We start from the raw sequence: 16,508 nt of genomic DNA, 5'->3' as shown, positions 1-16,508 counted from the left end.
GGTTTTAAAGTTGTAGTTTATCTACATCCAGAGAGCACTGTGGACTCAAACAAATGATGGATCTGGGCCAAACTTGGCACAAATACTCAATATGCCCAAATGTGAACACTGGTGGAGCTTTGGGGAAATAGACCTTGACATTTGGGGGCTGCTGGGAGTTGCTGGGAGTTATAGTTCACCTACAATCAAAGAGCATTTTGAACCCCACCAATGATAGAATTGGGCCAAACTTCCCACACAGAACCCCCATGAGTAACAGAAAATACTGTGTTTTCTTATGGTCTTTGGTGACCCCTCTGACACCCCCCTTGTGACCCCCCCCCCCGGGGTCCCGACCCCCAGGTTGAGAAATGCTGCTGTAGATTTAATGCAGTTTGACACCACTATAACTGAAAGTCTTTAGCCTTCTCTGCAAAAAAAAGAACCGGTGCTTCACCAAACTACAGCTCCCAAGATTCCATAGCATTCAACCATAGCCGTTAAAGTGGTGTCAAACTGCATTGATTCCTTATTCATGGCTCTAATTCTCATTAGATATGAACAAGGAAGAAGACAAGGAAGAGAAGTTATTTACCCTTTTCCCTAACCTTATGCCTACTTATTTACATCATGTGCCACCTTCTCCAGGAATATACAAGATAACTAAGTGACTTATCTTGAGGGTTCATATTCCATCTTTTCTTTTATTTGCTCCAATAAAACACCTTATCGTGTTTTATTAGCCCTTGACTTCATTGCAATGGAATGTGTTTACGTGATTGCCGTTGGCAACCACACAAACTTCCGTGCCACCGTGAAGCATGCTTTTGTTACAGACGGCTGTCAGTGAATGCAAGGGGTAAAACCCAAAGTCATCCAAAGGATTTCATAGACCTGGAGGCATTTGACAGCAATTGTTTGCCAAAATCTGCAAGTGATTTGAAAAGGAATGTGTCTTTTCAAAAAAAAAATGCACAAGGAGGACTCACACAATACCAAAACAGAATTTGGAAATTTTGCTTTTGTTAGACTATATTCCCAGAATCTTTCAATCAGTGTGACTCTTGCTCATGTGGGTTTGAAGACAGGGTCCTGGGAGTTATAATTCCCCTCCCCGCAAACTTTCTCCAAGTTCCATTGTTGAGTTGACACTCAACAAAACGCAGATTTTATATACAAAATGTGTATTAAATTATGGGAGTTGTAGTTTGGTGAGACATCAGGACTCTTTGACAGAGAAGACTTGCAAAACTTTAAGGCTTGTACATTGGGACTGGTACACTAAGGCCCACCAAGGTCATTTATCTGCCCCCCACCCTAAACTTAAGACTTGGGGTTGCCCGGAAACAACTTGAAGGCATGTAGCAACAACAATCCTAATTAACTCGACTATCTCATCAGCCAAAAGCAGGCCCACACTTCCCACTGAAATACTGGTAAGTTTGTGTTGGTTAAAATTGGTCTTCATTTTGAATATTGTATTGTTCTTTCATGTTTTTGCACTACAGATTTATTTATTTGTCGTGTCAGAGCAACCAGTCCATTATATTACATTTCTAACAGAACAAAGCAAACAAACAGACAAAATACAAAACTTGTGAGTTTGGTAGTTGGTTAAATGTCCTTTGACCAGTATCTGGCCACTTCGCTTCTGTGGCGAGAGAATCAGCCGTCTACGAAGACGTTGTCCAGGGGACGCCCGGTTGTCTTGCAATCCTGCGAGGAGGCTTCTCTCCTCGCAGGATAAGATCTGTGCAGTGTGCATAGGACTTCATGCCTTTTTCAAACTGTAGTGCAGTCCCTCAACTGAAGAACTTCCGAGATCAAACTAGGTCGGGGCGTCTTCAGGGTGTTATGGCCATGGGCAACTGAGGAACTTCAAAAAGGTTGAGGACCCCTGATCTAGAGCAACAATGGAAAACATCCTGAAATATCATTAACATATTAGACCATTAACACATTTTATGAGACCTTGTCTTCTGTCCAATGGTTTGTACAGAAGTAAGACTTTTGTATTACCCAATTTTGTTATCGTTAGGTGCCATCACGTCAGCTTCAACTCATGTTGATCTCACAAATGAGAGACCTTCAGGAGATCGCGGCATCCACTGTACTACTGAGATCATGCAAGCTCATGAATCTATTTATTTACTCTATTTCTATCCTGCCTTTCTCTACCCCGAAGGGGACTCAAGTTGGCTTTACATATGGCAACTATTTGATGCCTTTAGACAACAGACAATTAAATACATTTAAGTTAAAATTTAAAATTAGAGCTAAAATGCACATTAAAACATATAACATTATAATCACTGTTAAAATTACACCATCCACAATTGTAATCGAGGGCCATTCCAAGCATCATTGCACATATTTCTTAGTTAAAACTGCACTGAAGTTAGTCTCCAAAGGCTTGACCCCAGAGCCAGGTTTTCACTTTCCTTCTGAAGGCCAGGAGAGAGGGAGCTGCCTTAATATCATTGGGGAGGGAGTTCCACAGCCGAGGGGCCACAACTGAGAAGGCCCTGTCTCTCATCCTCACCAGACGTGCCTGCAAAGGTGATGGGACTGAGAGCAGGACCTCCCCCAATGATTTTAGTCTCCGAGGTAGTTCATAAGAGGAGATACGTTTGGACAGTAAGCTGGTATATCAATGGAGCTGGTATAGCAGAGAGGTTGTATGCTCCCTGTACGCCACTCCGGTGTGTTTCGTATGCAAACGGTCCATTGGACTAGTTGAAGCTTCCAAACAGTCTTCAAAGGCAACCCCACGTAAAGCACATTGTAGTAGTCTTTTCTGGATGTAACCAGAGCATGGACTACTGTGGCCAAGCCTGACTTCCCAAGGTATGGGTGCAGCTGGCACACAAGTTTTAAATCCACTTGTAATACGGGCATAATTTTTTCCTGGTGCATTCTGCCTTATCGTCTTTTCCAGTGGACTATCTATCATGGACTAGGAATTGAAAGACGGCTGCTATTCACATTAGCACCCCAAATATTGTGCCTTTAGCTTAATCCCATTATAAATTATTTTTAGAGTCATGATTTTCTTTCTGGTCCTGACTTGTACCTTACAAACTCCATGGGTTTGGCATTATGTATGCAGGAATGAAGAACATCACCAGGGCAGAAAGGATGAGGCAGAAGGCAATATTATCCAGAGGATACAGAGACAGGCAAGTTGTGGTGAGTATATCATTATTCAAATCCTATACGTACAATATTTTTCAAGAATGCCATTAGGAAAGGGAACTCTCTTTGCCTTTTTCAAAGATCCTATATCTTACATATCTCACCTGAAACTCAATAACAACATACCTATAATTGCTAGGCCACCTTCCAGCCAAGTGAGGTGAACCAGACCTTCTGAGCTTCTGGAGGTGGTTCCATCACATGCCTCATTCTCATCATCAACCTTCAGGCAAACTTTGTAAAGAGCCATAAAGGGACGAATGTATGTTTAAGGAAAACAGCAGAATAAACTCTGCCTTTGCCAACATAAGCTCACAGACTACGTCAGCTCTTTGTGTGTCAAAGGGTGTTTCAAGTCCATAAAATAATCAGTAAAGGTGAGTGAACTGTACGTGTAAGGAGGCACGGAGAAGCTCCCATATCAATATATTTATTTCAGTGTGCCTGAAAAATATAACAATCATCATTCACTGTCCTGTGCATTATACAGACTGAGGTGCTACAATTTTGGATGGCATGTAGAAATTCAGATCATGGCATTTCAGGTGGCAGGAGGATCACAAGAAGGTTCATGGAAATGAGCAGAGGGCTTCTGAAGGATGGCTACTCCCCTGGTGAACAGTGAAATAAATATAAAGAGCTGCAACGCCCAAGGGTGCATCTATACTGTAGAATTAATACAGTTTGGCACCACTTTAACGGCCATGGCCCAATGCTGTGGACCTCCGGGGGTTTGTAGTTTGTTGAGGCACCAAAGCTCTTTGGCAGAGAAGACTAAAGACATTGTGCAACCACCACTTACAACATTTTCATGGCATTGACCCACAGCAGGTAAAGTGTTGTCAAACTGGAATAATTCTACAGTGTAGATACACCTTGATTGATCAGGTTGTCTTGAGTATGTGTGCACAAATGTGTCCTGTACAACGTTCCAGCCGTGGATGAAGCTAAACCACACAACCCCCTTTGAATGTTATTTCTACACAGCAAAGGGTTGTGTGTACCTTCCCTTAATAAAACTAAGCATCGTGGCCAAGGCAAGGCTTTTTGAAAAATGTGCTTGAGGCCCCCAGAATTTTTCATGTTGTGTGAGGGCTGAATGCAGGCCCGTAGCCAGGATTTCGTTTCGGGGGGTTGGGGGGGCTGAATTTTTTTCAGGGGGTTTTTGAGGGGGGCTGAGTTTCGGGGGGGGGGGGTGAGTCTGAGTGAAAGAGGGTCTAGCCTAGCAAACCTTTTGTATCATTACCCCAATACCCCCATGCATATGGGACATATTGAGTATGGTGATCAGATCATGATATGAATAAACATAACAGTTTAAATAATGTACCAGTAAGGCCTTTTCGCGAACCACCATGAGAATTGGGGGGGGGGGGGGTGAAGCCCCTCAAGCCCCCCCCCCCCTTCCCCGGCTACATGCCTGGCTGAATGAACAAACATCAACAAGCTTGTGCATACTTTGATCACTATGGGAAGTTGTCTCATTTAAAATATAGAACCAGAAGTGGTGTAAAGCAGTGCTTCTTAAACTGTGGGTCTTGACCCCATAAGGGATCTTCTTAACTCAATGTTGGAGTTGCAAAAAAATTGGCAACAATAAAAAATTTCTGAACGCCACCCATTTACAATGATAGTGACAATGTGTAGTGTTTACAGTGGACTCTGCAAAAATGGTTCAGCTGTATGTCAGAAAAAGAAAAACCTGCCTGTTTAGCAAGCCTTGCAAGTGCTGAATTATTTTCAGTATTTTATATACCTACTAGCCGTCCCCTACAACGCGTTGTCTGTGTATATGTGTGTGCTTGTCTATATGCATATTTGTGTGTATATGTATGTATGTGTGCATGCATGTGTGCATGTGTATAATGTATATGTGTATATATGTATATTTGTGTGTGCATGTGTATATATGAGTGTATGTATATATGTATATTTGTGTGTGTTTGTGCATAAATGAGTGTATGTAAATATGTATATTTGTGTGTGTTTGTGCATATATATACAAATGTGTGCATGTGTATATATATACGAGTGTATGTGTATATTTATATATGGTGTATTTTTGGGTTTTATGTCTGCTCCGCTGGGGTTTTGTGTGTGTGTGTTTTTAGGGGTGATGGACACTCATTGGACTGTTAGGTGTATTGTGTCCAAATTTAGTGTCAATTCGTCCAGTGGTTTTTCGAGTTATCTTAATCCCATAAACGAACATTACATTTTTATTTATATAGATATACATGATGTCACATAAAAAATTCTTAGGTGGAAAGAGATTGCAAATAAAAAAAAATATTAAGAAGCCTTGTTATACAGAATAATATAAAATAGCATAAAACAGTATACTATTAATGTGAATATTAAACCCTTGTGCTGGCTGAACTGCTGACCTGAAGGTCGGTATTTCGAATCCGCAAGATGGGGTGAGCTCCCATCTGTCAGCTCCAGCTTCTCATGCAGGGACAGGAGGGAAGCCTCCTACAGGATGGTAAAACATCCAGGCGACCCCTGGGCAATGTCCCTGCATATGGCCAATTCTCTCACACCAGAAGTGACTTGCAGTTTCTCAAGTCACTTCTGACATGATTTTTAAAAAAAGAAAATATTGCAGATGTGACTGGCGGGAACGAGAGACAGGGCCTTGTCAATGGTGGCCCCTCGGCTATGGAACGCCTTCCTTAGGGATATTAGATCAGCCCCCTCCCTCCTAAGATTTTGAAAGAGTCTTAAAACCTGGCTTTTTGAGCAGGCATTTGCAGACACAGTGTAACAGACTAATTGAGACTCATGGAACACTTGGACAATGCGACAGAAAAATGATTTTAGTGATGAGACGCTAAGGGCTTGTGTTTTATGATTTTTATTGTTTTATTACTTTTATATGGTTTACATTATACGTAATGTTTTAACTGTATTTATGTTGTTTGGGGGCATTGACTGCCGACTGTAAACCACCTCGAGTCGCCTCCGGGCTGTGAGGGGCGGTGTATAAATATGGTAAATCTATATAAAAAAAATTAATGTTAGTTCATGCTACCATCAGAACTCAAAAACCACTGGGGGAATTGACACCAAATTTGGACACAAGACACCTAACAGTCCAATTTATGTCCTCCACTCAAAAAAATTGATTTTGTCATCTGGGAATTGTCATTGCTGGGATTTATAGTTTACCTACAATCAAAGAGCATTCTGAACTCCACCAATGATGGAGTTGGGCCAAACTTAGCACACAGGGCTCCCATGACCAACAGAAAAAACTGGAAAGGTTTGGTGGGCATTGACCTTGAGTTTGGGAATTATAGTTCACCTACATCCAGAGAGCACTGTGGACTCAAACAATGATGGATCTGGACCAAACTTTGCACGAATATTCCATATGCCCAAATATGAACACAGATGGAGTTTAAGGGAAATAGACCTTGACATTTGGGAGTTGTAGTTGCTGGGATTTATAGTTCACCTACAATCAAAGAGCATTCTTAACTCCACCAATGATGGAATTGAACCAAATATGGCATACAGGACTTCCATGACCAACAGAACACACTGGAAGGGTTTGGTGGGCATTGACCTTGAGTTTGGGAGTTGTAGTTCACCTACATCCAGAGAGGTCTATGGACTCAAACAATGATTGATCTGGACCAAACTTGACACAAATATTCCATATGCCCAAATATGAACACAGATGGATTTTGGAGGAAATAGACCTTGACATTTGGGATTTGTAGTTACTGGGATTTATAGTTCACTACAATTAAAGAGCATTCTGAAACCCACAAACGACAGAAATGGGGCAAACTTCCCACACAGAATCCCCATGACCAACAGAAAATACTTAAGGCCATTCAGTCCAACTCTCTTCACCAGGGCAAGAAAATGTAATCAGAGCCCCCCTGACAAAGAGCCATCCAGTCATAAATATAGATAGATAGATAGATAGATAGATAGATAGATAGATAGATATGATTCTCTCTCACACACACAGATATAGTATCATAGATTTGAAAGAGACCCTTAAAGAAGAACTATGATATGTTGCATATTCCAGAGTAGGCAAACCAGACACTCTCCACATCAACACTGACAAAGAAACAACAAGAAATACTGTTTACTCACAAGCATAAAGGAATTACATATATTAGAAACCAACACTTTCTCATTACTTTATTTTCCAGATCACCAGACTGGGCCACAGCAACGCGTGGCAGGGGACAGCTAGTAAATAAATAAAAACATATATAATGCAAAATTATACTAGAATATTAAAACAAATTATAAAACAGTATGCCATTAATGTGAGGAAACATTAAGTGAAAGACCCTTCTTTCATGTGAAAAGATTATGAGGAGGGGTGACAGCTATCATGTAGTATCAAACCCCTGAATAGATAAAGGAAAATTGGACTATTTCTAGCTAGATTAAGATAGATGGGTTTCTGTGCCACCCACTACAGGAATTGTTGCCAAAAAGATATCTGATTTCTGGAGTTTACAGACTTCTAGAAAACTTGACAGGAAAGTTCACTGCATCGCTGAGGCTGTTTACAACAGGCATAAACTCGTGATCCACATGGAAAAACAATGTTTCCTGAAATATCAGCTGTTACTATAAAATGCAATTCTTATTACCAAACTTCCCCCAAAATAGCCTGCGAGGAACAAAATGTTTATGCCACGGAGGGCCACCTGCGCTTTAGAGTGTTTCAACAAGAACAAATCTGGGTGTCTCAATTTATACGTTTCTTTTCATTGTGTGTGGAATGCACTTTCTGGAAGAGCTTTACGTGCCATAAATATAAAACATCCGAGGACTTCTGAGAAAACTGAAGGCTGCTGTAACGCCAAAGCAAATATATGGGAACATTGTACTGGAGACACAAGAATTCAGTCATGCTTTTAAAAAAGAAGACAGGGCAAAAGAATTGGTGTTTATATGCAGCAGTCCACCAGTTGCTATGAATTCAGACTCACAAAGATCACATCAAGCTTTTTGCAGTTTGATGGTAATGTTAACATCATAAAAGCCACCCCGAAATTTACATACTATTTATGTAGTTTGTTATGCTGATAAATCTCCACTCTTTCTTTAACTTTAAAAAGTAAAGCTTTGTTAGGGATGTCTCATTGGCTAGACATTGGTGAAATACATAAAATGGAAGGGACAATTAATCAACATAAAAACTCTAATTGTGATGCACATGCATTCTTCGTGTTTGCGCTAAGCAGTGGCATCTAGCTTTGCTCTATGGAAACCTCTCTATAAATTATTTCACTTTGGCTTTGCACTCATGCTCTAATGTATGATGCATTTCCAACACACCCACGCACGCACTCTTCAAGTTAATGTTTACATCAGCTATTCTAGACTTCATTGCATTGGAAACGACAGAACTATTGAATACACAATGACTTTTGAACTAACCCAGGATTACGAGATAACCATCACTGAACCCTTGTTTTAGAAATCTCTTGCTGGTCACAGTCTCATTCTCTTTGTTTCACTACATTTATTGATGTGTTTTATTTCACTGCAAAATGCTAAAAGGGTATGTTGACATTTGGGTCTCAGCCAGCACATCAACGACTTAAATCTAGACATAGTTTTCTAAGAGCTACAGAGACACTCGCTGGAACACCTCAGCAAGCTTGAGTCCAAAAGTGGCAGGCTCAAACCCAGCACCTCAACCAATGGCTGATACCAAATGAGAGACTCCCTCCTGGGCACACAGAAGACTGGGCGACTTGGAAGGCACTGAACAGACTGCGCTCGGGCACCACGAGATGCAGAGCCAACCTTCAGAAATGGGGCTACAAAGTGGAGTCCTCGACATGCGAGTGTGGAGAAGAGCAAACCACTGACCACCTGCTGCAATGCAACCTGAGCCCTGCCACATGCACAATGGAGGACCTTCTTGCAGCAGCACCGGAAGCACTCCAAGTGGCCGGATACTGGTCAAAGGACATTTAACCAGCTACCAAACTCACAAGTTGTGTATTTTTTTGTTTGTTTGCTTTGTTCTGTTAGAAATGTAATATAATGGACTGGCTGCTCTGACACGACAAATAAATAAATGTTGACATTTGCACTTGTTTGTAAGCTCCTCTAAACACTGTGACTTCAATTGGAAAGACAAAATATACTGTATATGAGGGTTGAATGAAAAGTCATGCCTCCATCTTTGCAACTCCTCAACAGATGGCAGTACTGGTATGCGGCAGGTACTGGCTTGTTCAGTAGACTCTCCTCTCCAGTTCCATTTTGGTGGGAACCCTTAGCATTGAAGAGTTGTGTTCTTAAAATGCAAAGTATGGAACCCTGCGCAGATAGTCGGTCAATGCAACTTAAGCAACGTGCAGTCATTGAATTCTTGACACCAGAAGGAGTCACCCCAAAGGAGATTCATCAGAGAATGTAAGCTGTTTATGGTGATTGTGTTGATATGAGTACTGTGCATGATTGGGCGAGTAAGTTTAAAGATGTTGAGGTGGGAACATCTGACTTGCATGACAAACAAAGAGTTGGACATCCTGTGACAGCAACCACCGAATTTCACAAGCAAAAGGTTGACAGATTGATTCAGGACAATCGTCGTATCACTCAGAGAGAAATTTCAAGCATAATCGGCATTTCACAAGAACGTGTGGGTCACATTATTGTTTTGCTTGGCTATTGGAAGATCTGTGCACGATGGGTTGCGGAAACAGGGTGTCGACTTCTTCCATGACGGCTTCAGAAAACTTGTTCATCATTGGCAGAAATGTATCCAATTGTCTGGTGATTATGTGGAAAAGTGAATAGTGATAGTTAAAGAGCACATTCTAAGGATTGAATGTATTGACCTCACAACCTCTGGGGATGCTTGTCATAGATGCAGGCAAAAATCAGGAGAGAATGCCTCTAGAACATGGCCATATAGCCTGAACAAACCTACAACAACCCATTCTAAGGATGATTTCTGTGTTTGATTTATTAAAATATTGCCATCCAAACCCAAGTAACGAAGGTGGAGGCATTATTTTTCATTCAACCCTCATATACTTGAGTATAAGCCTAGTTTTTCAGGTTCCTTTTTAGGCTGAAAAGTTCCCCCATGGCTTATACTCGAGTCAATGTTATTTATTATTTTACTCTGTTATAAATACGTAATAAATGTATTATTATTATTATTATTATTATTACATTTATTATTTTACTTTATTATTGTTATTATTACATTTATTATTTTACTCTATTATTACTGTTATCATTACATTTCCATTATTTTACTATTATTATTATATTTATTATTATATTTATTATTATATTTATTATTATATTTATTATTTTACTCTATTTATTATTATTGGAAGGATGTATATGCACATTTACATTGAAGAAGGCTAGAATAATGGTTTAATCAGATTGGATAGTCATATCTTAAATTACAATTTTATGTAAATATGCAAAAACATTTGAACTACGGATGCCTCAATTAATTTAATTGTATTAGTATCTATTTTTATTTTGAAATTTACCAGTAACTGCTGTATTTCCCACCCACAGCTTATACTCGAGTCAATATGTTTTCCCAGTTTTTGTGGTAAAATTAGGTGCCACGGCTTATATTCGGGTCGGCTTATACACAAGTGCATACGGTAATACAAACAGAGGTATATCATAATACCATAAGTAGCATTAACAAATATAATGATATAATAGATTTAATTAGCTATTCCTTTATAGTATAAAAACTTCTCTCCAGGGGCAGAAGAAATTTACTCTGGATTTTAAACAACCCTGTACCGGGTTGCTGTGAGTTTTCCGGGCTGTATGGCCATGTTCCAGAAACATTCTCTCCTGACGTTTCATCTGCATCTATGGCAGGCATCCTCAGAGGTTGAGGATGCCTGGCATTGATGGATGCCTGAGGATGCCTGCCATAGATGCAGGTGAAAGGTCAGGAGGGAATGCTTCTGGAACATGGCCATACAGCCCGGAAAACTCACAGCAACCCAGTTATTCCAGCCATGAAAGCCTTCGACAACTGTTCCTTCAGGCTGGATCTACACTGCCCAAAATATATTAAAACTAAGGAGAGGTAAAACGCAAGAGCCAATGTGATGTACTGGTTTGAGGATTGGAGTTTGGGAGACCAGGATTCAGGTTTGGGATACTCAGCCATGGAAATCCTCAGAGTGATCCTTGGCACGTCTTAGCCTCAGAGGAAAGGAATGGCAAACTTCTGAATATTTCAAAGAAAACCCTTTGATGGAGTCGCCATGAGTTGGAAACTGTTTAAGGCACATAACAACAAACAGCTAAAATCTGATTTCAAAAAGTTTTGAAAACATTAAAATAAACAATTGTATCCAAACCCCTAAATTAAAACATCATAAAACGGATGAAAGAGACCCGTAGCCAGGGTTTTGATTTGGGGGGGGGGGGGCTGAGTTTGATTCGGGGGTGGGGGCTGAGTCTGGGTGAAAGAGGGTCTACCCTAGCAAACCTTTTGTATTGTTACCCCAATACCAAACATAACAGTTTAAATAATGCACCAGTAAGGCCTTGTCGCAGACCACCATGAGAATTTTGGGGAGGGGGAGGGGCTGAAGCCCCTCAAGCCCCCCCCCCCCCCCCCCCCCGGCTACATGGGATGAAGGCAGATCTGTCTGCTACATCAAGAGCCAAAGGCCTGTTTAAATACAAAGGTTTTTTTCCTGCCCAAGGAAGGAGAGAAAACTACACAACTTGGGAGCAGTCACTGGGAAGGCATCATTGGAATTGCAATCTCATAACAGCTGCAGGGCTACATGGATCTCATCTCTGGTGGAAATGTTGTCGAGCCACAATAACCTCCCACCCAGAAGATCTATAGTTCATCAAGGACTCGGCAATAAAAATATGATTTGTTTCCTATTAAATTGTTTTTCCGAAGTTTTGTGATTTTGAAGTATCAGAGATCAGGAGCAGACCAGGTACAGTTTCATATACACCCCAAAAGACTCTTTGTCATTCTAACCGTTTAATAAGTTGTTTCTATTTTCTTGATCTTCTGAGTAACTTGTATCTTACTGTGAACTGTATCTATTTTTATATACAAAATGTATCAATGTATCCAGACATAGCCCAGAACTAGTCAACCCTCAGTGACCCCACCAGGATAATCTCTTGAACATAGAAGGTTGAGCAAGCCCCTCTGGCCATTTCCCAAGCCAGTTGTCAAACTGTATAAGATGTTGTGCTTTCTCTGTATGTTTATGCTTGTACATTATGAAGCTTCCTTTTGTACTAGCATCCTTTTTTGACCAAATTGAATGTGGCTTGTCTTCAGCCTGAGAAGTTGTCTCTCTGTCCTGGCCCATTTGGTTTAGCATATGTTCGTCAGGCACAGATCCTTGTATCCACGATGCTAGCTTAACCACTACAAAGACAAACCCTCTTCCAATCTCTCTGGGTTTGTCTACTCACTCTGATCCTGACACACTGTGTCTGAGACAATTTGCTTGCAACAAATATCATTGAGCTTTAATCAGTTTTTTTACTCTTGAGGTTTTACAGAAAATCTGGACTTTAAAGTATTTTGCCTATAGTTAGTGGTGGGTGGAACTGACTGATGGAAAGTAAGCATTCGTGCCAGGAAGTGGCTCTTTCCTTTGAATTAAAAAAACATCAAATAAAGTTTGTTTGTGTTTGTACTTGCATACCAGTATATCAGTATTCACGAACCTCTGCTTAACAAAAAATATGCTTATTCAACATGCATAATGAGGAGAAAAAGGTGGAGCATCCATGGCCATGTGGCCAAAAACAATGCAAAGAATTGGAAATGCAATGAGGGTTCAGCCAGGGAGAAATGTGTGGTGCACCACAATGTGTGTGGCATTAACAAGGTCACTGCAGGGCCAATGCAAACCATGAAAATGCAGAAACACACATATTTTTTCCATCAGTGTAGATCAGCTTGCTCGCTCTCTGGCAGAAAACAGGAATTAATGTTTACCAGCAAGGAGTGGCACATGTAACAGTTGCTAATGCAGTGAGCCTACAACCTGTCCTAGAATATTACCTTTAAACCCACATGAAGGTCACTTTGTTTTGAAATGCCAGTCGGGTCAATGTTTTCTTCATAACATCTCTGGTCTCCCAAGAAACTGGCTTTAACACACTGCAAAACCATGACGTTAGGTATGCATAAGCTACAGGACTGGTTTCTGCCAGTATCCCTCAACATGCCTCAACAGATCAGGTCAATTCAAATCAATAGGAGGTACGTGTACCAAAACTTCAAAATAGTTTATTCTTGCTCATAAGGAAATATTACCTCAAATAGAGTCTGTGCCATGCATCTCTTAAAGTTAAAGAAGTGACCCAAGTTAAGGACACTTGAATGAAAGATGCTGTTAACATGCTTTCTCAGGATCCAGCAAGTATTGAGCTAGTCTTTCTTTACATTCCTGCTCCCAACAGGATTTTTCTGTTATATTTAATTTAATTTTGTCTGCTATTGGGATTATTTTTAAACTTTAAATCATCCAGATTTCTTTAGTGCCTGCTATGTGGGGGCAAACATAGCAAGATATGTGTATTAGCGCAGCAGCAGAGAAACACCAATGTATGTTTCATGTGTGAACTGAACTAGGAGGCTTTGACTGAATATATTTTCTGTTTCTGACCTTCCAGGTAATGTAACAGGGAATAGCAATGAATGATAATATGCTGTCCTCAGCCGGGAGAATCAAGAAATGGAAAATTTGGGATGTCTCTGTAATTCACAACAAACACATCTTTCAGCAAATTCATGCATGTTCCCCTTCCCCTTCCCCATCCTCATCTCAATTCACACACCATGTTTCTTTTCAAGCTGAACTTGACCACTGAATGTGCTCAGTTCCCAATACATGGTTGGACATTACATTTTTTCAATTGCAAATCTTAGGGCTTCTCTCTTATACACGGTGGCTTTTGTGTTGTTGAAGGCGTTCATGGCTGGAGTCACTGGGTTGCTAAGCTTTTCGGGCTGTAGGGTCATGTTTCAGTAGCATTCTCTCCTGATGTTTTGCTCACATCTATGGCAGGCATTCTCAGAGGTTGTGAGGTCTGTTGGAAACTAGGCAAGTGAAGTTTATATATCTGTGGAATGTCCAGAGTAGAAGAAAGAGCTCTTGTCTGCTTGAGGCAAGTGTGAATGTTGCAATTGGCCACCTTGATTAGTATTTAATGCTAAATTATTAGCATTTAATGACCTGAATCAATTAGAGACAGCTAACACCTCCCAACAAAGGATTCCCCAGGTAGCAATCAGCCAGGCTTTGAAGCTACATGGCCATTAAATGCTAAGCAAGGTAGCCAATTGCAACATTAACGCTTGCCTCAAGCAGACAAGAGTTCTTTCTCCCACCGTGGACATTATTCCGGATATATAAATCTCACATGCCCGGTTTCCAGCAGACCCCTCAACCTCTGCGGATGCCTGCCAGAGATGTGGGTGAAATGTCAGGAGAGAATGCTTTTGTAACATGGTGTTGTTATTGTTTATTGCTTTGTTTATGAGTTTTTATTGTCTGTATTGCTGTGTTGTTTTATTGATGTAATCAGGCTCGGCCTCTTTTAAGCCGCACCGAGTCCTCCAGGAGATGGTAGTGGGGTATAAATGAAGGTTTATTATTATTATTATTATTATTATGGCCATACAGCCCGGAAAACTCACAGCAACCCACTGTGACTTCTGTTTCTCACTCAGTTACAGTCCTGCCACCATAAGAGTTCACTACAAATGGCTGATCTATCATCTTCCTGGTAGTACCTTTCTAAGAGAATTATAAATGATGGGTGAGGTGTCCGCTGCTCAGGCAACATTTAATAATATGGGAGGACACTCCTGTTTTAATTAGAAGGTTTCTAGTTTCTGACCACAACTGGAATTACTTTGGAGGGAACCAACAGATTGCTTATGTTTAAGACATTAACAGACTGGTAGAAAAGGCTCTGTAAAACTTAAACACTGGCCTACAGCTAATGTTTTTAAAATAAGGTTTGAACGAGTTTGTTCTGCTTGACGAAGTTCATCAACTTTGCCTGACTTTACTGGGCTTTCCCCCAAGCCATGCAAAGGAAGCAGGTGGAAGGGGAAACTGCAGAAATATGCACTGTAAGTGAGCTACTAAGCCAAGAGCTGGTGTGACTTTTGGCCAGTGAACTTAAGGCATATACTGTCTCTTCCAACCGCATTACACCATTCAACCTGGGTGAGGATGCACTCTTAACTGTAATAATTTTCTGACCTTCTGTTGGCCTATTACCATCTTTCTTGCTGCTATAGACCACATCCATTGCTTTTTGATGTGGTTGGATGCTGGCAGTACACATTTTAAATTCAAATCCTCCTCAAGGGTGGATGTCTTTTGCTCCATTATGCTTACCACACAAGATCTCATCTCAAAGTAAATGCACTGCAATTGGCATGTGAATGATCAACAAGTTAAACAAGACCATCTTGCTGTTTGGACATATATTCCTCTGAAGCCAGTAACTCAAAGTGTCAGCCTCATTCTAAAGAACTAAAAGCAGAACGTACAAAAACAATCTTGCTGTTTTGAAGAAACAAAAGGGTTGGATTGGCCTTCAAAATCTAACTGCTACTCCAAATGTGCCAAGTTGAAATGCAGCAAAATCTTTGGAAAGCACTTAAAACTATGCCCTCCAAAACACTCCAAGTGGTTCAACTGTGGTCAGAAACTAGGATCCTGCCAATTAAAATGGGAGTGCCTTCCCATATTTTTAATGGTTTAAGATCGCCCACATGGAGGAGAGAGGCTGCCAAACTGTCTTTTTCATGATCAAAGTCCAGTTATTGTTATGAAACAAGCTATAAATTCAAAACACTGATAGGGTTTTATAACAGATATGATTTTTTAGAGATCTTTTTTGAGAATATGTTTTTGCCAAAATGAAACAAAAAAGTTAAAATTACTGTCTGGTGCATTTAATACCATCAATATTCAAATGCATATATGTTCAAATTCCAGTATAATTATAAGGGATTTTGTATAGATGTCCAGTCAATATAGAGCCTGTCAAGAAAATGCTGCATCTGCATCCTTTCATCTTGTTTGGATGATTCTTAAAGGAATGCCCAGTAGTGTATAAGCAGGGGTTCCCAACCTTTGGTCCTCCAGGTCTTGTGGACTATAGCTCCCACAAATCCTAACAGCTAGTAAGATGGCTGGGATTTCAAGTCCAAAACACCTGAAGGACCAAAGGTTGGGAACCACTGCTTTAGAGGAGCAATAATTTTAAACTATTACATCTGGCCTGGCCATAGGTTTTTAAATCCTTGTGTGTTATTGCTTATATGT

Source organism: Anolis sagrei, chromosome 1, assembly GCF_037176765.1.
Source record: "Anolis sagrei isolate rAnoSag1 chromosome 1, rAnoSag1.mat, whole genome shotgun sequence".
NCBI classification, from domain to species: Eukaryota; Metazoa; Chordata; class Lepidosauria; order Squamata; family Dactyloidae; genus Anolis; species Anolis sagrei.
The sequence above is the reverse complement of the archived record's forward strand: the minus strand, read 5'-3'. Positions refer to the sequence as shown.